General features: G+C 44.9%; 1 pseudogene; it reads right to left on the bottom strand.

Annotated features, from left to right (window-relative positions):
• Positions 1–18,533: 18,533 nt before the first annotated feature.
• On the bottom strand, positions 18,534–20,474 carry LOC103237622 (keratin, type I cytoskeletal 18 pseudogene; annotated as a pseudogene).
• Positions 20,475–23,230: the final 2,756 nt, after the last annotated feature.

The following is a 23,230-nucleotide window of genomic DNA, read 5'->3' as shown; positions in this document are numbered from 1 at the left end:
TGTAGACACCATAAAGGAAGGATTTTTGGTCATTTAAGAAATACAGAGAAAGCCAGGCATGGTGGTACACGCCTATAGTCTCTGCTACTCGGGACACTGAGGCAGGAGGATCTCTTGAGCCCAGAAGTTCAAGGCTGCAGTGCACTATAATCACACCTATGAATAGCCACCACACTCCAGCCTGAGCAACACAGTGAGATCCTGTTTCTAAAAATATATATATATAGAGAGAAAGAGGAACACATTACATAGTTCACAGTGGTAACTTTTGAAATACAGTGTATCTTGCCATCTCTCCAGGGCAACAGATCCAGCTCTAGTTCATTTTTAAGGAGCAATAAAAAATGCCCCATTGTATGAATGTACCATCATTTATTGCACCTATTGATAAGCATTTATGTTACTTCCCTTTTTTGCCACTACAAATGATGTTACAATAAATATCACAGAATATAAATTCTTAGGTCCTAGAGCTCTTATTTTGATAAGGTAGTGTCTATAGACTTTAGTGCTGACTTCGGAAACTTCCATATGAAATGAGAAACACAGCCATAAGTTGAGCCAAAGCGTAAGACTTCCTTGAAATATGTGGGCTCCGCCTAGGTCAGAGAGAGAAGATACACCATTTATATGGCCAAAGGAGTGGTAGCCAAAGAAGACACACAGCTGGGGAGGCCTGAGCTGGCACAGGAGGAGGCCAGACAGGGCCCAGCCTCTGTACATAGCCCAATCAATTCCACAATTCCCTTGGACATCTCTGGAGCAGACAGAGCTACAGCACACACACTGCACCAATAAAAAGGCATCCACCTTCTCGTCTCCACATGCTCATTCCAAAGGAAGAATGGAGAAACAATATATAAAACCACTCTTATTACCTTTCTGCTTCCCCTAGGAACTCTTGTTGTGCACAGGGTGTGGGGGTGGGGTCTGGGGAGGGAGGCATTAGACTGTGGCTCAGAACCTACTTTTATTTTTAAGTTAAATTCAATTTTTTTTTGAGATGGAGTCTGGCTCTGTTGCCCAAGATGGAGTGCAGTGGCGCAGTCTCAGCTCACTGCAACCTCCGCCTCCTGGGTCCAAGTGATTCTCCTGCCTTAGCCTCCCGAGTAGCTGGGATTACAGGCATGCACCACCACACCTGGCTAATTTTTGTATTTTTAGTAGAGACAGAGTATCACCATGTTGACCAAGCTGGTCTCGAACTCCTGACCTCAGGTGATCTGCCCTCCTTGGCCTCCCAAAGTGCTGGGATTACAGGCGTGAGCCACCACACCTGGCCAAAAGCCTACTTTTAGATAGTTGAATCACTGGTTAATGATAACATCATGGTGGGAAAAAAAAATGGAAGAAAATATAAGAGATAAATGAGAAGGAGAGAGGTGACTGGTAGAGATTAGAGAGAAAGAATAGATATTCTTGACCTGCTAGTGGAAGAGAAAAACATCTAAATAAATATTTATAATAGCTTGATATGTTTAAAAACAGATATAGATCATGTAGGGAAGCATCTTCAAGGAACAAAAACGAACAAAAAACTGACCACCGTCAGTCTAAGGGTTCATTTTTCTTGCATAACAAGAAGTCTAGAGGTGGCTACTGCCAGTTCAGCAGCTCAACAATGTTAAGTCCAGGGTCTCTGTGGGGTTGCTGCATCAAAGGGAAGATGCATTAGTAATTCTGCTAGATATTCCCAAATTCCCCTGCACATGCCATGGGATTGTGCCATTTTGCATTATCTGAAATACAACTTATAAACTAAGGATCAATACTCCCAATGGATAAAGAGCTTCTAAAAATTGAGAAAAAAATCAGCAACGACCCTACAGAAAAATGAGAATTTATGAACTGTTTGCAGGAGGGAAATGCAAATGATCATTAAACGTATGGCAAGAAACTCAGCTTCCTCAGGATAGGAAAAAGGCAAGTTAAAAGTACACAGAAATATCACTTCTCCCCTGTTTGGCAAAAATCCAAAGTCTGACTACCTACTCTTGATGAGGCTGTTGGAAAAGGGATTCTCTCATAATTTGCTGGCAGAAATGCAAAAGAAAAACCATTATGGAGGGAACTTGGGACTGTCTAGCAAAATTACAAATTCATCTAACCTTTGACACGGCAATACCACTTCTAGGAATCTATCTCAAAAATAAGCTGGCAAAAATATGAAATGATATATATGCAAGGATATCCATTGCCAATAATTATAGTAAAAGAACAGAAACAGTCCAAATGTCTATCAGTAGAGGACTGGTTAGATCCATTATGGTGCATCCGTACAATGGAGTATTAAACAGCTATAAAAATGAATAGGAAGGATTTCTATATATACTTATATTTCCAGATGTATTGTTAACTAAGAAAGGCAAGGGACAGGAAAGTGTTTCTGGTATGCTCTCTTTTTTGTAGAAAGGGGAGTAATGAATAAAAATATATATTTGCTTATATTACCAAAAGATAGTAATAGAAGGATAAACCAAAAACAGTTAAGATGGAGACCTATAAGGAAAGGGAAAGAACAGGATAGAGAGACAGAGATAGACCCTAGACTTAACTGTACTGTAGTTTGTTGTGTATTTTAACTTTGGAACAGTGTGTTTCAAATAAAAACACAAATGTAAATAAAGATGAAAAGGAGGGAGGGTGTCATAGCTCACATCTGTAATCCCAGCACTTAGGGAGGTCGAGGTGGGAGGATCATTTGAGGCCAGGAGTTTGAGACCAGGCTAGGCAACATAGGGAGACCCCCATCTCTACAAAAAAATAAAAATAAAAAAGCTAGGCATGGTGACACATGCCTATAGTCCCAGCTACTCAGTAGGCTGAGGTGGGGGTATCACTTGAGCCCAGGAGGTCAAGGTTACAGTGAGCCATGATTACACCATTGCACTTAGCCTGGGCAGAAAAGCAAGACTCTGTCTCAAAAAATAAAAAATAAATAAAAGAGAAAAAAGAAATTAATACAAATTGGAAAAATGGAAACAAGTGATAATGATTATGTATTAGGTTGGTGATTTAACCACATAAAGAAGAATTACTGCAAATGACTCTAAAAACAATAGTATTTTGACAGTATATCCTTAATGGGATATATATCCTAAGGACTAGAAAGAACCATGAAGAAATATTAAACTGCATTCAATGCTCTATAAATCAAGATAGACTAGATCATGTTATGTTATAGTAACAAATAAATCCAAATTAAGGTGCCTTCAACAACAAAGGTTCTTTTCTCCTATGCTACATACATGTTTATTGTATGTAGCTACAGCTCTGGTCCATGTTGTCTTCCCTCCATAACTCAGGCTGAAGGAAGAGCACCTGTCTGGAATATCGTGATAGTCACTGAAGCAGAGAAAAAAGGTACTGAGGCTCTTAGACCTTCTTCCTGTAAATGACCAATGTTACTCTTATTCCACTCTCATTTTATTGGCCAAAGAAAGACACACAGCCTGAGTCCAACAGGACAGAGATGTATAATCCCCTACAGAGATTGGCACCAAACATGAGTGAGCAAGGATAGTCTCATACAGAGAGGAAACTATTGGTATTGTCATTATGAAACTATCCAATGCATATTTCAGGATCAGCAAATATGTGCTTTTATTATGAACCAAGATGTTTTAGCCCAAAAGACGAGGGACAAGTAAAAACTCAAACGAGTTAAGACTCTGTAATCTAAGGTTTTAATTGGAAATACTGATATGAACTCATAATTTATCTTTCCCCCAGAGAGAACTATTTGCCTTTTGCCAGGGTAACTTTGAACAGGGGAAAAGTCCATGAATCCACCCCTTGTTTATTTCTCTGGTTCTCAATAACTCTGGCTAGAATGCATAGTTGGGATGAATATAATTAACAGATAACAGATCCCTCACGCTGGCTCCCTGGCTTACAAGTTAAAAGTCATTTTGATAGGAGGGGCCATATGGAAACTACCCTTTGTCCTGGCCAAGATAGTAACTCAGAAGCAATACTTCATTTTAAGAGGAATTACAGAGATTACTGATACTTTTGAGGACTTAAAGGGTGCAGGGATAGTGGCTCCCATCACACTTCTATTCAATGCACATTTTTAGCCTTTGCAAAAACCGGACACATCATGGAGGATGGTGGAGATTACTGTCAACTTTACCAGGAGGTAGCCCCAGTGGCAGCACAGCTGCTCTGCCACTGGTGGTACCTCTGACATTTGATACATGGCTGTTGATATGGTGAATTATTGCTTTTCCTTATTCTGTAATAACAGGGAGGTCAAAAGCAGCTCTCCTTTGTATGGCAAGGAAAGCAATAGACCTCTCCGTTATCCTTCTGTTGAGAGATGCATTGGTGCAAAAGGGGTAGATGCCATGGGAGTCTGGGCCACCTGTTCGTGTCATTTGCTTGTGCCTTCTGTATTTGGTAAGGCCACATCTTGACTGTGTGTGTGTGTGTGTGTGTATGTGTGTGTGTGTGTGTGTGTGTGTGTATATATATATATATATATATTTTTTTTTTTTTTTTTTCTTTAGACGGAGTCTCTGTCACCAGGCTGGAGTGCAGTGGAGCAATCTTGGCTCACTGCAACCTCCGCCTCCCAGGTTCAAGCGATTCTCCTGCCTCAGCCTCCCAAGTTAGCTGGGACTACAGGTGCGTGCCACCACACCCAGCTAAAATTTTTTTTTTTTAAGTAGAGATGGGGTTTCACCATGTTGGCCAAGATGGTCTCCATCTCTTGACCTTGTGATCCACTTGCCTCGGTCTCCTAAAGTGCTGGGATTACAGGCGTGAGCCACCACACCCAGCCCTGACTGTATCATTTTTATTGTGCAATGGATTACTGCTCTATCCATCCAAACTTATGACTCATTGGATTCATAGTACTCAGATCACAGTGAACATCTGTGGTGCCATGTAGACATTTGGTGTCCCATGGTCAGGCATTTAGTCTCTGGCAGGGCTTGAGAGCACACCAGACTCAATGCATGGCCTTGCTGAAGAACCCTAGAGGTCCGCTACACCTCTCTTGCTGAAGTTTATTAAAACTCCTGCAGCATTATCATCTGCATGGATACCTCTAGTACTATTGGATCTGCTGGGTCATACCTCCTAAGTGGCAGGGAAGCTTGTACCGCTGCTTGGACATTCTGGGGAGTCCTTTTTACCCTCTGAGCCCCACTGTCCCACTTAAAACTGATATCCCTCTGAATCACTCAATAGGACTTGGTTATATTCATGATCTACTAGCATTAATACAAAGTTGACCCTAGCCGGAAATGGACTGTGCCATATTACAGCCTCACACAGAAGCAGCCCTAGAAATAGCGGTAGAGGGAAATCCACTCTGTGGGAAGAGCTGCTAGCAGTACGCTGCTTACTGTGTGGAAGTGTGGACTCCTTGGCAGTAGGCAATGGCTCTGCTTGTTGGTCAGGGGTCTAGAAGGAAAAAGGCAACAGTCCATGTACCACCTCCAGTGTCCCAACCCTGCAAGATGTCCCCGAGCTGGCCTTTTAGCTGAGACTTCCCCAAGTCATTTGGCCATATTTTTCTCTTGCAAGTTGTCTCTGGGTGATGAGGTACATGGAAGACGACTTTATCTTGTGGCTTTGAGCCCAATGTGTCATACTTTTATTTTTCCTACAGTGCTTCTGCCAGCACCACCATCTGAGGGTGGACAGAATGCCCCATCTGTTGACATGATACCCTACATTAGATTGTCACAGACCAAAGAGCACATTTTGCTACCAGCCAGGAGTGACACAGTGGGATCAAAACCACAGGATATAATAGTCTGCCGTGTACCTCGCCACCCAGAGACAGCCAGCTTTATAGAAAAAGGTGTGATGGGCTGATACGGTCTCAGCCGAAGGGCCAGCTTGGGACAAATGCAGGGTCACCGCACTGGATGTGACACCCATGCTGAACTGGAACCGATATACGGTGCTGATATGCATGAGTTCAGAAACCAAGTGCTGAAAATACAGTTGACCTCCTCACTAACACTCCGAGTGAAGACATTGCAGAATTTTAGCTTCTTATTCCTGCCAGCCTAGATTCTGTTGGATTAGAGGTCTTGGCACTTAGGTGGGAACACTTTCACCTAGGTACCTAGTAAGGATTCCACTTAATTGGAAGTTGCAGAACAAAATGAGCAGTGTAGGAGTGAGATGATGAATATAGATTTTGGCCATTGGACCAGCAGCAGCAGTGGGGACTGTGGCTTTGTTTGCTAAACATTTTTAGATCTCTTGAGGATATTGCAACTGGCCATCATCTGGAAGAACTAGGCTTGTACCTCCCCTCTAAAGAAAGAAGTATGGGTGATTTTTCCCACATGAGATCTGAATACTGCAAAAGGATCTGAGGATATCTAAAAGCCTAAGAGGCAGTAGGGGTGGATGTACCCATTCATGTAGTCCTCCAGGTCCACTTGGTCACCCTGTACCAATGGACCTTGGCCATGTGCCTTGCTTCCTGGTCAGTGCAACCCTAAGCATCACTTACACTGTTGTCTTGGTTATAAAGCTGTGCCCAGAGCCACTGCCACCAGCACACACTGAGGCGTCCCTGCACACAACAGTGAGTGCCAAGAGAGCCACCTTGACAACACGCTGGCTGCACAGGCCACGTGGAGATGCTGGCTCCCCCTGTAGCCGCGATAAGAGCAAAGAAGTACACCTCAGGGATGCAGAGGAGACAACAGCACGTGGGATGCCACATGGCAGACTGTGCTGAGATGCAGTCTTTCCATGCCTCCTTTGTCAAGAGGCTGTGAGCATCCAAGCAATTGGCTGCTTATTAGGAAGCTGTGGCCACCCGGGAACATCTCCCTTTGTACTTCATCCTCCCCTCTGCCTCACTTTCCATTTCTTTTAAATCTCCCTGCTTCCCTGGGATTGCACTCTTCCCAGTAAACTGGCACTTACACTTTTGCTTCAGCCTGTTTTCTAGTGAGCTGGGACCAAGACACAGGACTGATGATTGCTCTGGAGAAAGAACTGCACAAAAAGAGCTTGGGCCATCGTATTGCACTTGATAGCAAGGAAATGATGAAATATTAATGGTGTCAAGTCAAAAGGACACAAAAGCTAATCTGAAGGGGCTCCCACTGGCCAAAGATGTCACAATTTGGCATCAAAGGAAATACTGACTGCAATGGATTTAAACACCTTAAATATATGTTTAAATTATGAGTTCTTAATAATACTAAGAAAAAAAATCATTGGCAGCTAGTTCACTGAGTATTCTGAAAGATGATAAAGAAAAAGACGTGTATATGTATTATGTCTTTTCTGTAATAATTATTTCAGGGTTACAAATAGTTGATAAGAGAAAATTCTTCTCTGTAGAAAAATTCTACCTAACAAATGCAGAAGGAATGATAGACTCGGAAAATCAGCATTTTGCAAACCTGAATGAGATAATGGACCAGGCAATGATCATCAATAAAAACTAACCCCATTAGATAAAAGTTTAATGGAGAACTTGATAATGGCAATAGGAAGCTAACATTTCTGAACCCACAGATCATTCTCAACATTGCAAAAAGTGGGAGAAGCAGACAGTCTGTTTCTGCAAAGTGATCCAAGAGAAGACACCGCCCATGAATCTAATCAAGCCAAAATCTAACTATCAGTTTGCAGGAAATTCAGGAGACAGAGGAACAAGTTCAACAACAACTCAGTGATGCCAACAGCCAAATCCAGAATGTGAGAAATTCTTCAGAGGGACAAATGCCTCCGTTTTGTCAACACATGAATGTGATGCATGAACTTTGTTTAGCTCCTGATTATAACAGACCAACTGTTAAAAGATATTTTTGAAGCAATGGGGACATTTGAGAATAGACTAGTATGAGACGTTTTTAGGGAATTTCTGTTAATTTTATTGGGTATTGGCGTTATTGTCATTTTTAACAGTTCTTATTTATTATAGATGCATACTAAACTATTTTTGGGTGAAACAATATGGTTTCTGGGATTTGCCTTAAAATACTCCAGAAAAAAAAATCAGAGAGCGATGAAACAAGAATGGAAAAATATTGGTAATTGTTGGAGTCGGGTGATGGGTGCCCTTCTCCCTACTTTCTCGTGTATGCCCTGGTTCTTCCACTTTTGCCCCCAGGTCCATTCTCTGCCCTTCTGTGTCTTGCTCTGAGGCCTGGGAAGCCACCTTTATTGATGGAAACACCCAGACAACTTTGTTGGCTGGTTTCTGGTGAGTTGAGCTCATAGTGGTCACCAGAAGTAGATCAGGAGTGGGAGAAGGAACAGTCAGGGAATTTATCTTCCACGTGCCCTCTCTGCCTTCCTGTGGTCTGATAGTAGTTTTGTTCCACTATAGCAGTTATATTACTTTGCTGGGGCTGCCATAGCAAAGTAGCACAGTGTGGCTTAAACAACATAAATTTATTTCTCACCATTCTGGAGACCAGAAATCCAAGATACAGGCGTGAGCAGGGTTGGTATCTTCTAAGGCCTCTCTCATTGATTTGCACATGCCATCTTCTCTCTGCATCTTCACATGGTCCTCCCTTTGTGTATGTCTGTGCCCTAATCTCTTCTTATTAGGACACTAGTGGTTCATGCCTATAATCCCAGTACTTTGAGAGGCTGAGGCAGACGGATTGCTTGAGCCCAGGAGTTCGAGACATCCCTGGGCAATATGGTGAAACCCCATCTCTACCAAAAAATAAACAAATAAACAAAATTAGCCAGGCATGGTGGCACACACCTGCAGTCCCAGCTACCCAGGAGGCTGAGGTGGGAAGATTTCTTTTTCTTTCTTTTTTTTTTTTTTTTTTTGAGATGGAGTCTCACTCTGTCACCCAGGCTGGAGTGCAGTGGCTCGATCTCGGCTCACTGCAAGCTCTGCCTCCTGGGTTCGCTCCATTCTCCTGCCTCAGCCTCCCAAGTAGCTGGGACTACAGGTACCCGCCACCGCACCCGGCTAATTTTTTGTATTTTTAGTAGAGACGGGGTTTCACCGTGGTCTCGATCTGCTGACCTCGTGATCCACCCGCCTGGGCCTCCCAAAGTGCTGGAATTACAGGCGTGAGCCACAGCACCCGGCCAACGGGAGGATTTCTTGAGCCTGGGAGGTCATGGCTGCAGTGAGCTGAGATCACGCCACTGCACTCCAGCCTGGGCAACAGACCAAGATCTTGTCTCAAAAAAACAAAAACAAGAAAAATAAAAAAGCTGGATACCAGTAATATTTGATTAGGGCTCACCTTAATGGCTTCATTGTAATTTAATTACTTCTTTAAAGACCCAATCTTCAATTACAGTCACATTCTGAGGTACTGGCATTAGGACTTCAATGTATGGATTTTGGGGGTTACATTGGCCATAACAGCAGTGATCAGCAAACTTTTTCTGGCAAAGCGTAAGACAGCAAATATTTTTGGTTTTGTGGGTAACACAGTCTGTCACCAGTGCTCAGATCTGCCGTTGTAGCACAAAGCAGCTATAGATAATATGTAAATGAATGGACATAGCTGTCTTCCAGTAAAACTTGATCTATAAAACAGGGGGCAGACCCCTGGGCCGTAGTTCACCGGCCCCTGCTTCTGGTGGTTAGCCCCTTTTCCATGTGTTCATTTCTCCCTGGTCTCTGCCCCTTCAGCAGAAGTGGTGATAGCTTCCCACTATTGCTAATCCTTGGATGTCACACTTCCCCTTTTTGGTTCCGTTAACCCTGATGACGCCTTCTTTGGTCCCTTCACTCAGTTCTCCTTGGGTAAACACCTTTTGAGTGTTTCCTCTCTTTCTGGTTTGGACACTGTCTGATATTTTATATTCAAAATTCTAAGCTTGAAATTGCCCATAAAAGAATCATAATGAGGCCAGGCATGGTGGCTAATACCTCTAATCCCAGCACTTTGGGAGGCTGAGGCGGGCAGATCACTTGAAGCCAGGAGTTCGAGACCAGCCTGGCCAACATGGCAAAACCCCATCTCTACTAAAAATACAAAAAATTATCCGGGCGTGGTGGCCATGCCTGTAATCCCAGCTACTCAGGAGGCTGAGGTATGAGAATTGCTTGAACCCAGGAGACAGAGGTTGCAGTGAGCCAAGATCGTACCACTGTACTCCAGCCTGGGCAACAGAGTAAGACCTTGTCTGTCTCAAATAATAATGATAATGAAAGGAAAGGACTGATTTAGAAGATAAACTTGATATGAGCTGCCTCTTGTCCCTGGAGAGTGCCCCAACCAGGGAGGGGCTAAGATGGAGAAGACAACAGGTGCTCACAGGTGAGAACCAAGAGGGAGCTTGGGTAGGGAACATGTCCAGGACCTGATCTAGCCAAGAGAGGGACCAGACCACATGGGACGCCAGTCACAGGCTTCAGTGGCCCCCACCTGGGGTCCAACTTGGACCACTCCACCTCAGCAGGCCCAGGGCAAGGAGCAGCCTAGACCAGCGACTCTACAGCTAGCCAGCAAGGATCCAAAGGCCACCACCTCCCTCTGCCACCACACATGCAGGCCACAGTCCTTCTCCACACACCCAGGCACCATCTCATGGAGGGGCGGGAGGGAAAATATGAGGGACTGGGATTTTATTTTTTGTTTTACTTAAAGAGGCTCACCATGACTTCTAAAAACCTGTATCGAATTAGGTTTACAGGATTGGACTAAAAGTGTTTAATCCAGCAGCCAGGTCCTGTGCGGAAACTCAAAGTAATTATAAACAAATAAAGGAATGACATTCTCTCTGCACCCCCAAGAGAAGTGTGGGGAATTTTGAGCGTGCCTACACCTGTGTTAGCCTGGCAGCCCCACACTAGCTAGAAAAAGGAGGCCGAGCTTCAAGGGCTGAAACAGGCTCTCGGGGATTTTAGATGCAAACGTGTTCTTGGGTAAAGTCCTGAGAACCACAAAAGCTAAGGCAAGCTTCATCAAAAGATAAAGAGATGTTTCTGCCACCCACCCAACCTGAGAGTCAGTCCTCAGTTCTCACCCACAACACTCACAAGCCAGAGGGCCTGGGAACCTTGCTCAATCCCATTTCACTCCTTCTCTGCTGGCTGCTGGAGTCCCCAGGAAATGAAGCCAGGAGGCTGCCAGCCGGCCTCAGCACTCCTCCTTCCTCTTTCTTCGCTCTCCTCCTGTGCTGCTCAGGAAATTGCACACATATCACCTGCCTTTGGTGCTGGCCAGCAGCACAGACATCTGCCCCATTCACCTGCCACCTGAGGCCACCGGGTAGGAAATGAGGGCGAGCTCATGGGAAGGAAAAGCAAACTCAGGGTGACAGCAGAGCCACAGGGCACAGGGATGGGGAGAACCCATTTATTTAGATGAGATTGTGGGCCCCCGCCTTATTTAGGGATCCCAATCCTAGATATGCTAATAAATCGGTATCAAAAATGCCTTCATTCATCCAGAACTATCTGGAGGGGAAAGTACTCTGCTGGCTGGATAGTAAGAAGGATGCAGAAGAAATTGTTAAAAGTAACAGACATTGTTTCAATCATTCATTCAACTGGCCATTATCAAGTGCCTGATTTGAGCGGGTGGGTGTTTTAGGCATTGGGGATAGGGTGATGAATAAGACAACAGTGTGGGAGGAAGGCAAGAAACTAATACACACGGCATGTATGTATACACATGCACATGCAAGTACTGTACACCTCTGTGCATGTCTACATAAAAATACATGTCTGTTATACACAGATATGTGTACATACAACACATATGTAGCACGAAGTAGGGATGAGTGATATGAAGAAAAGCGAAGCCAGGTTAGGGGGAGAGAGGGTCAGGGAGGTCCCCTGAGGAGGCCCCTCCAAGGCAGAAGGGCCAGCACGTTTGGAAAAGGCCTTTCTGTTCTCCAAGGGCTCTCCTTAGACCTTACCAGATCCTCTCCCTCAGGCCTCACATCAGTCCTACTGTCAAGTCAGGGTAACTCAGGACTAGAAAGATTAGTCAGGATTTGAATCTTTATCTCTGAGTTGCCCTTCCCCCACTCCGCCCCCCAGGATGGAGTCTCCCTCTATTGCCCAGGCTGGAGTGCAGTGGCATAGTCTCGGCTCACTGCAACCTCTGCCTCCTTGGTTCAAGTGATTCTCCTGCCTCAGCTTCCTGAGTAGCTGGGGCTACAGGCACTTGCCACCACGTCTGGCCAGTTTTTTGTTTTTTTGTTTGTTTGTTTGTTTTGTATTTTTAGTAGAAACGGGGTTTTACCACATTGGCCAGGCTGGTCTCGAACGCCTAACCTCGTGATCCACCTGCCTCAGCCTCCCAAAGTGCTGGGATTACAGGCGTGAGCCACCACGCCCAGCTGCCCTGACTCTTAAATACTATGAAGGCTGAGCACCGTGGCTCACGCCTGTAATCCCAACACTTTGGGAGGTGGAAGTGTGTGGATCATCTGAGGTCAGGAGTTCAAGACCAGCCTAGTCAACAGGGTAAAACCCCATGTCTCCTAAGAATACAAAAATTAGCTGGGCATGGTGGTGGGCGCATGTAATCCCAGCTACTCAGGAGGCTGAGGCAGGAGAATCGCTTGAACCCAGGAGGCGGAGGTTGCAGTGAGTCAAGATCACGCCACTTGCACTCCAGCCTGGGTAACAGAACGAGACTTCATCTTTAAAAACAAACAAACAAACAAACAAAAAACTATGAAGCCCCAAGTCTTCCAGAAACTCCCATCTCATCAGAAAGGCCCCAAACAAGGAAGCAATGAAATGAGGGGGTTGTGGGCACAGCCAGGAGAACAGATTCCCTGGGTTCCTGGGTCAGCTAGTGGGAGGCAGTAACAGAAGCAGAGGCCGGAGTGTGAGGGCGGAGCAGCCAGGGTATTCATCCCCTTGCCCGCTCTGTCTCCTGTCTTGGTAGTAGCTCGTTCTGCTGTAGCAGCAGTCAGGACGCTTTTTCTGTCAAGGGCCAGATGGTAAATATTTCAGGCTTTGCAGACCATATGGTCTCTGTTACCACTACTCCATCCTAACTATCCCACTCACTGGGGCTTTGGGGAAATTATTTCACCCTCCCACCATGCCTCTACTTCCTCAGTTATAAAATGGGAATTGAAAGAATTCCTACTTCGGGGATTATGGAAAGTATTACATGAAATAACATCTGTAAAACGCTTGGCACAAAATAAGCATCAAGAGCTGCCACTGCTGTTGTACAGCGGGCCTTCTGCTTCGTCGGGTTCCACATCCACCAATCACAGATGGAAGATATACAAAGCACTAAATAACAACAATGCAACAAAAATAGTCCAAATAAAAAACAATATAGTATAACAACTATTTATGTAGCATTTACATTGTATGAGGTGTCATAAATAATCTAGAGATGATTGAAGGTATACGAAAGGATGTGCCTAGGTCATATGCAAATACTACACCATTTTATATAAGGGACTTGAGAATTCTTGGATTTTTTTTATCTGCGGGGAGGCCTAGAACCAATCCCCTGTGAATACTGAGAGACGACTGTATTTACCTCTCCCCTTGCAAATCAGCAGGTGATTAAGGACTGGCGGGTCACCTATGCTACCCTCACACTTGATCCCAGCTGTAAAGACCTCTCTCTCTCTCTCTCTGGTCTCTGTATCAGGAGAGGCCCAACCGCAGATTGAGCTCAGACAGAAGCAGCCCCTTGGAGGTGAAGTCAGCCCCTTGCACCAACATTACCTTAATTTATCTTGCTGAATTTCTCACAGCAATTCTGTCCATTTGATAGAAAGGAAGACTGAGGGTATGGATGGTAAGAATTGCTCAGTTTATGACACCATCCTGTTCTGATGCACCATTTCCTCACGATGGGGAGGTGTTCAGCTGAAAAAGTAGCAGACCAAATGAATGGTCTAGAGGTGAGAGGAAAGGCATCCACTGCTCCTTTTTCATTCCTTCCCCAGACAGCCTTCAAACTGTCCCCAAGGTGCCACAGGATCATGCTTCTCTCCCATGTTCCTTCCCTGCAGCGTCTATGCAGACCTCCCCCTGGCTCCATCAAAATCCATCAAGACCTACCCTCCCTGTGTTCCATACTCTCTGGGCCTCCTAATCTCACAAATACATTTGAATAATAATAAAAGCTGATTTGACAGTGGGATGAACTCCCAGAGAGCATATACATTTTAGCAAAGTTTTAATTCCTTGAGGGGGGACTAGACATGGTGGTGTTGTCAGGTACCTTGGCAGACCCTTTGAAGATATTTTCATTTGGTTGGGAAAGGAGATATGGAAGCTTTGTTCCATTTGACAGATGAAAAAATTGAAGCTCGAAGCATGTATATCTAGTAATGCCCTCTTACTTAGATCATGCTGGGATATCTGCCATGGAAATCAGAACTATAAATGCTATCACATAGATCAAGAATTTAGCACAGTAAGTATTAGTTATCTGACCTTCTCCCTTTCCAATCCTCTAACCTCAGACTGGAGGAGATATTTAGGTAAAGCATTTAGGTAAAGTAAGGAAGGGCAATGGAAGCCAGATATTAAGGAGGAAGAGTTCCAACTGGATATAGAGAAGGAAAAAGTGAAAAGGGGTTATTTACAGAGACACATTGCACATTCATCCAATCACAATTTAAAATTTGCCAAACCTAACCCATTTTCCATAAATCCATTTACTGACATCTAGAAACCCCACTGAGAAATCTATTTCTGATCTCCTTTTGAAGAGTTATTTAATTCCCAGGGAGCCTGGCCCAGTGGCAAGATATTTCCAAGAAAAGGGAGGAGAATCTAATTCTCTATTTGGTTTAATTTTGTTCTGGAACACTTATGAAGGCTCAAATCCAAGGGGAGAAAAATTACACTCCTACTTCAGGCCGCACAGCAAGGACACAAAGAGAAAGCAAAAAATTCCCTGTAAAGAGAGGTAGGCACAACGTCACTTGTATTTGCACTACTTTACAAACATAATTTGCCTGAATTTGGAGGGAAGAAGGACTTCTAAGACCAAGGGCAGGTGGAGAAAATGGAACAAAATGAATATTTCCATCTTGTAAAGGTTTCAGAGGGAGTGTACTTTAACAGTGGAAGAGGAATGGATGGATGGACGGACGGACGGACGGACGGACGGATGGATGGATGGATGGATGAAAGGATATGTGGGTAGAAAGATTAGTGGGGTGGATGTATGGCTGTGTATGTTTATGGGTAGATAGATAGGATGGATGGATGGATGGATGGATGGATGGATGGATAGATGTGTATATAAGTGTAGGTGGGGGGGTGTATGGTTGGAAAGTGGGTAGATGGAGAGATGGATGAATGGATAGGTGCAAGGATAGATTAGTGGGTGGATGTATGGTTATGTATGTGGATGGAAGGAGTGTGCAGGGATGAATGGACAAATGGATGGATATGTATATGGGTGGGTGAATGGATGGTTGGATGGGTGGGTAGGTGATGAATGGGAAGGTAGGAGAACCAGGTGGCTAGCTAAATCCTGCTTATGCTTGAATTTTGTTTGGCCTGCATGATGTTTTGAAAACATTTGAATTAGTTGCTTTCATTTAAAGCAGAGAAAATTTTACCTAAAACCTTGATTTCTGGCTTCTCTTGAAAAATCAAGGGAGCTGGCAAAACTGAGACCACATTTCTTCGTGGCAACAATTAACTAGAGCTGAGTAATGACTGTCCCTTTAAACAGGACACACGTGCTTCAGTCCCTCAGAGTCCCTGTGGATGCACATTGGCTCTAACACCTGTCAACTTCACTCTCACAGTATCTGCCTGCCCAGGAGGCATTCGTTCAGGCAATAAAGGACCTAGTAAATATAGGCCCCATCCTAGTCCATTCAGGTTGCTATAACAAAATACCTTACACTAGGTAATTTGTGAATAATAGAAATGTATTGCTCACCGTTCTGGAGGCTGGGAAGTCCATGAACCAGGCACTAGCAGATCTGGTGTTTGGTGAAGGCTCATAGATACTTCATAGATGATGCCTCTTGCTGCATCCTCACATGGTAGAAGGGACCTGGGAACTCCCTTCAACCTCTTTACCTAAGTGACTAATCTTATTCATGAAGGCTCTGTCTTCATGACTTAATCATCTCTTAAAGCCTCCATCTCTTAATACTATCACATTGGTAATTAAGCTTCAACATATAAATTCTGGGGGAACATATTCAGACCATAGCAGACCTTTCCGTAAGCAGACACATAGCAAGATGGAGGTTCCATGGATTACACAAGACCTCAATTCTTGCCCCTCCATATACCTCCAGAATGGAGATCTAACCTCTTAGCAAAACACTTAAAGCCCTTCCAGATCCAAGTTCCCACATGCCTGCTAAACTCTACATTCTATGCCACTGCAAACTCAAATATCTAAACTGGCTTTCCTGTTAGGCAGGATGTGAACCAGCAGTTCTTTGCCTTTGTTTGTGTTATTTCTTCTTCCAGAAATGGACCCTCTCACCACTTTTGATCTGTCTGGTTAACTGTTCATCTTTCAGCCTTAGCTCAAGTATCACCTTCTTGCTGAAGTCTTCTCTGACCACTCTCTGCAGACAGAATGGAATACTCCCTTCTCTCTGTCCCTACAACTTGGACAATTATATGAACACAGCCTCCTGTGACTGTCTCTCCCAAGAACCACAGCACCTTGCCTGATCCCTGGGGCTCAGTACTGGTCCTGGTTGGTTTTCAGACACATTTGTTGTTGCATGAGTCATTAGCTGTGCTGTACCCATCTAGCCATTGAGATATCAAGGAAATGCTTTACTGCTATGGTCAGTCAGGTTCTGCACCGCACCACTGAAGGAAGCACCATAGACATAGATCAAAATAGGAATGGAGCCCCCCAGATTGTACAGTACACCAGCAGGATAGGTGGAGGACCTGCCCATGGCCCATCCTGGCCTTGGATGATGTAGTACTTCTTCATAATCATATCCAGTTACAGTTGCCTTCTACTGAGTGTCACCCAGTCCAGAGGCCCTCACTGAGTGAAAGGGACATCTATTATTCTACAATTAATATATTCAGTACAGAGCCTCATCTTCTTCCTTATAATCTTTCTCTCCCTCTGTCTTTTGATGCTAGGCCTTAGTTCCTGACAGCCCCTATGAAGGTATCTATAAGTTCTTTTCAACTCTGATTTCAGGGGTGGAACTTACCGAACTATTTTCCATGCTACATGTCCCTCCCGCCTTCCTTCTTACCTGCTCCTGAAGCTGAAAGCCATGCCCCTCCCATCCTCGGCTCATTCCTTCTTTCTAGGAGTTGGACCAAACAGTTGGTGAGCTGCACTAATCAGGTTGTCCACGTTAAAGGACCTTCTCTTCACTACTCTTTGCAAAAGATCCTGTGTTTATTTTTTGTTTTGTTTGTTTTGTTTTGTTTTCTCTGAAGTCTGTATGATTTGAAGTATTTCCTCATACTGTACCCCCAAACCAGGTAAGACTATCCTGGCAGCCAATCTGTTATTGACCTAGAGTCCTCTGGGTCACCTGACCTTTCCTGGCTGTCTTCAGGTGAGGACAGTGATTGCTCTGCACTCGTTCATCTCCACCCCACCCCACCTCCGTTTCTTAAACTGTCATATGATCTACAGCCTAAGAATATGCCCGAGGGTGCCAGGGAAGTGGGCCTAACCTACCTTCCAAAGGTTCCCCATGCTGCCCTGAGTGCAGCCCTTGTGAATCAGAGGGGCAGGGGGCTTGGAGCTTAGAAAAGGGTTAGACAATATGAGGAAGTCCAGTTTTCCAGTGGAGATGGGCTGCTTTGTAAGTGCTGATACTTACAAAATAAGTTTGCAACTCTCCGTGGAGTTTGCCATTTTTTCCAACATGGGGAGGATCTGTGTCTGTACTTCCTTTCCCATCATGCCTAGAACAGGGTGGATTACCGAATGTCGACGGCTGATGCGTAGGTCTCATATGGCCACCACTGCTCTTAACCTCTCCCTCTGGTAGCGGTAACTACTGCAATGAGTTACTCCTCCATTTCATTTGATTCATGGGGGCTGCCTGCCTGGCCACTGGTCTTGACATGTGACGTAAGCCAGATAATCAAATAACCCATCCCCCTGGCCATAGTAACTTGCCAAGAGAAGGATGACATGTGACCCACACTGACCAATTAGGGGTTTTCCCGGGATTTTATATATGGGCTCCAGGAAAGAGAAACTCTTTTCTTCCACTGGGATTTCCAACTAGAGTGATGTAAGCCTACAGCTTACATAGTTTGGGACCAGGTCTACCTCCCACTCTTCCTCTTTTGCCTCTGAAATGTATGAAGTCATACATTGAGAGAAGCAGACTTGGAGGTGGGAAGAGAAAACGATGGCAAAAAAGAACTGGGGAGAAAAGGAGAGAAAGAACAGTGGAGGGAAGAGAGAGGTCCTCTGGGATCCAGCACATTTTTTAATTTTTTGAGACAGGGTCTCTGTCACCCAGGCTGAAGTGCCGTGGGGCAATCTCAGCTCACTGCAGCCTCAATCTCCAAGGCTCAAGTGACCCTCCTACCTCAGCCTCCTGAGTAGCTGGGACTACAGGCACTGTGCCTGGCTATTTTATCTTATTTTATTTATTTATTTATTTATTTATTTATTTATTTTGACCTCTGAACTTTTTTCGTTTTCTTTTTGAGACAGAGTCTCCCTCTCTCAGCCAGGCTGGAGTGCAATGGCATGAATTCAGCTCACTGCAACCTCTACCTCCCAGGTTCAAGCAATTCTTCTGCCCCAGCCTCCCAAGTAGCTAGGATTACAGGCACTTGCCATCATGCCCAGTTAATTTTTCTATTTTCATAGAGATGGGGTTTCACCATGTTGGCCAGGCTGCTGACCTCAGGCGATCTGCCCACCTCGGCCTCCCAGAGTGCTGGGATTACAGGTGTGAGCCATTGCACCCAGCCTGACCTCTGAACTTTTTATTGGCCTCCTGCTTCCCGAAGAATACCCTCCTTCTCCTGGCTTAATGTCTCAGAACTTTGGTGTCATTGGTCTCAGACACCACTTTGCCATCCACTATCCAGTGGGCAGTGGTCTTCTGGATGGTTTGCATGGAGTTGCTGATGTCCAGAGCATCACCAAGATTGAAGTCCTCACTGCAGTAGGTGGAGATCTCAACCTCCAGCTTGACCTTGATGTTCGACAGGGCCTCGTACTCCTTCTGTCCCTCTGCCCGGGTCTGTGTCAGCTCTGACTTCAGGTACAGCACAATCCCGTTGAGCTGCTCCATCTGCAGGGTGTAGCGGGCCTCCACCTCCCTCAGGCTGCTCTCCAGTCTGGCCTTCAGATTTCTCATTGAGTCCAGGTCGATCTCCAAGGACTAGACCGTACGTCTCAGCTCCGTGAGTGTCATCTCAGCAGCTCCAACCTCGGTGGACTGTGTGGTGACCACTGTGGTGCTCTCCTCAATCTGCTGAGAGTACTACTTGTCTAGCTCGTATAGGTTCTTCTGAGCCAGCTCATCATATTGGGCCACAATGTCTGCCATGATCTTGGCAAGGTCCTGAGATGTGGGGGCTTCTACCTCCACAGTCAACCCAGAGCTGGCAATCTGGGCTTGCAGGCCTTTTACTTCCTCTTCATGGTTCTTCTTCATGAAAAGCAGCTCCTCCTTGAGAGCCTCAATCTGTCTCCACCTGCAGCCAAGTGACATTGGTGTCATCAATGACTTTGCGGAGTTTATGGATGTCACTCTCCACAGACTGGTGCATGGTCAGCTCTGTCTCATACCTGACTCTAAATTCATCAGCAGTAAGACGGGCATTGTCGATCTGCAGAATGATATGGGCATTGTCCACAGTATTTGCAAAGATCTGAGCCCTTAAGTCCTCGATGATCTTGAAGTAATGGCTCCAGTCTCTGACCTGGGGTCCCTTCTTCTCCAGGTGCTCCCGGATTTTGCTCTCCAGTTTCTGTTCTCAGTCTCCAGGCTCCTCACTGTCCAGGTAAGAGGCCAGGCGGTCGTTCAGGCTTTGCATGGTCTCCTCCTTGTTCTGCATGCCTCCCATTCCTGCCAGACCCTCAACCATCCCCGCAGCCAGGCCCCCAGACCCCATGCCACCCCGGAAGCTGGTGGAGTGGGACACAGAGATCCGGGAACCAGAGCCCCCAGTGCCTGCATAGAGCACCGGCATAGACGCTGGCTGCCCTGCTGACTGGCCGGGTGCCATAGCTGGGCACCTGGACAGAGCCCAGGGACTGGCAGTTGGTGGAGAAGGTGGAGCGAGTGGTGAAACTCATCCCATCTGGGGAGGAGAGCGAGAGGACAGGACTCAGACTTTGCCCTTATTTTTTGTAGAGACGGGTTCTCCCTACATTGCCCAGGCTGGTCTTGAACTCCTGGGCTTGAGTGACCCTCCTGCCTCGGCCTCCCAAAGTGCTGAGATTGCAGGTGTGAGTTGCCAAACCCATTCCCAGCACATTCTTGTGGCCAGTTACCTGTTTACCTCTCATCAGCCTTCAGCTGCTCCCTGTCTCTGCCTCTCTTTGTGCCTTTAGCTTTAACTCATGCCACCAAGCACATAAGTCCCCACATTTTGGGGTCTATGAGGGGATCTGAATGGCTCAGATAGTTACCCTTGTCTCAGTTAGACCCAACTTGTGCCCAGCACCACTTCATGTGTTGGTGATCAATGTATGGATTGGCTGTCCTTAGGTGACAGACCAATTCCCTATGACCAGGGAGATGGGAGTCAATCGTGTAGGAGAAGAAGCCCCAGAAAAGAAGCTGAGGCACGGCAGCAGCTGGCACTGTGCCCACCCAGATCCACCAACCATCCAGAATTGGATTCTTTAATATTTAATATTTATTAATAGGTAGAAAATACTGAGTTGACTGTTTATAACTAACTCACACAGAATCCCAAAAATTAAATAAAAGGGAAGGAGGCATGGGAGGCAAAAAGCAATTTCCTCAAAAAATTCAATTTGTTTTGTTCTCTGTGTCTGATTTCCTTTGGGTTGGCCCTGCTTTCCTTAAGATCTCCAAAACCCCAGACTCGGCTTGCGTCTGGAACCAAGGCAAGACAGGGGCTATTTCTCCAGCCCAGGCGCAGGCCCAGGCCCAAGCCCTGACAATAACAGAGAGGCTGGCTCAGCAGTGAGGTCTCTCCAGGATACATTAACCACCGCCTCAGTGTGAAAGATGATCAGCTGTGAGCTTAATTCCTCATAAAATATCACTCAGGCCAGAGCAGGTTAGCTAAATATGTGGTCCTAAGAATTAAACAGAGTTTCCCTTTTAGCTCCAACAAAGAGGGGAAAGGCAGGGCTGCAGGGGTATAATTTTGCAGGAGCCTTCAGGACTGCTCCTGGGCTGGCTGCTAAGTTGCTTGAGGGCGACATCATTGTAATGATAGGGTTAACATTTTCTCATCTCCCACTGGTGCAGCCCTCCCCCTACTAACCATGTACGTTCCTTCAGTGCAAGCGGACATCAGTAGAAATCTAAAGGTTCTCTCCCTCCTTCCCTAGGCACAAAACCCAGCCTCCAATCTCTATAGACTTTAGAGAAAGATGCCAGGAATATAAAGTATGGTGAATGTGCTTTGTCAGAGGTAAGACATCAATGTATGTATAGCATTGGTTTACACATTTTAATTTCATCACTAAAGGAAGTATATGATATTCACTACTTTCCCCCGTATGGCCTTTGATCTAGCTATGCTGGTTTCCTCAATATTCTTTGAACACAGCTGACACCACTCCCGCTCAGGACCTCTGAACTGGCTGTTTCCTCTGCTTGGAATACTTTGCTCCTAGATAACTCTGTGGCATGCTCCCTTAATGTCACCTTTTCCATGAAACTCTCTCTGGTCACTACATTCAAAGCCACTTCAAATTGCTGCTTTTCTTCCTTGCTCTGCTTTTCCCTGCTTAGCCTTATTATTTACACTTGATATGTTTTACTGTTTAAATTGTTTGATCTGTTTCCCCTTATATAATGTAAGCTTCACGAAGGCAGGCATTTAAGTTCAGGGGTACAAATGCAGGTTTGTTACATAGGTAAACTTATGTCACGGGGGCTTGTTGTACAGATTATTTCATCACCCAGGTATTAAGCCTAGTATCCATTAGTTGTTTGTCTTGATCCTCTCCCTCCTCCAACCCTCCGCCCTCTAAAAGGCCCCAGTGTGTGTTGTTACCCCCGTGTGTCCATGTGTTCTTATCATTTAGCTCCTACTTATAAGTGAGAACATGAGGTATTTGGTTTTCTGTTCCTGTATTAGTTTGCTGAAGATAATGGCTTCCAGCTCCACCCATGTCCCTGCAAAGGACATGATCTCATTCTTTTTTACAGCTGCATAGTATTCCATGGTGTGTGTATGTACCACATTTTTGTTATTTTTCTTTATCCAGTCTATCATTGATGGGTATTTAGGTTGATTCCATGTCTTCGATACTGTGAATCGTGCTGCGTGAACATACGCATGCATGTGTCTCTATAGTAGAATAATTTATATTCCTTTGGGTATCTACCCACTAATGGGATTGCTGGGTTGAATGGTAGCTCCACTTTTAGCTCTTTGAGGAATCACCACAATGTCTTCCACAATAGCTGAACTAATTTACACTCCCACCAACAGTGTATAAGCGTTCCTTTTTCCCCACAACCTCGCCAGCATGTTATTTTTTTTACTTTTTAATAATAGCTATTCTGACTGGTGTGAAGTAGTATGTCATTGTGGTTATAATTTGCATTTCTCTAATGATCATTGATACTGAGCTTTTTTTCACATGCTTGTTGGCCACATGTATGAGGTCAGAGATTTTCATCTATTTCATTTACTGCCTCATCTCCAGCAATTAGAACAGTGCCTGACCTATAATAGATGCTCAATAAACATTTGTTGCATTTGTGAATGTGTCAGAATGAGCCTATATTTGGGGTTAGATATGGGTTTAGATGTATCCACAGCCAATTATGAACAGTGAGACCTGGGTACATGACTTCACCTCTCAGAGTCTCAATTTTCTTATCTGAAAGTTGGATATGACATCTATTTCATAAGGTCCTGGGAAATGTCAACAAGGTAATGCATATAAAGGGTTGAACACATTGTCTGGCTAGGAAATAAGTAACTGACAAGTTGTATTACTATTGCAAGAAGAGTAAGTGGTTGCCACTTCCGAGGTGCTTGAGAACATTTCAACAGAAACACAAAGAAAAATAAAAAGCATCCCAAAGGATTATAAATCATGCTGCTATAAAGACACATGCACACGTATGTTTATTGTGGCACCATTCACAATAGCAAAGACTTGAACCAACCCAAATGTCCATCAACGATATACTGGATTAAGAAAATGTGGCA

Source organism: Chlorocebus sabaeus, chromosome 1, assembly GCF_047675955.1.
Source record: "Chlorocebus sabaeus isolate Y175 chromosome 1, mChlSab1.0.hap1, whole genome shotgun sequence".
In the NCBI taxonomy this organism is placed as follows: Eukaryota; Metazoa; Chordata; class Mammalia; order Primates; family Cercopithecidae; genus Chlorocebus; species Chlorocebus sabaeus.
Note: the sequence above shows the minus strand (reverse complement) of the source record. Positions and strands in the feature narration are given on the sequence as shown.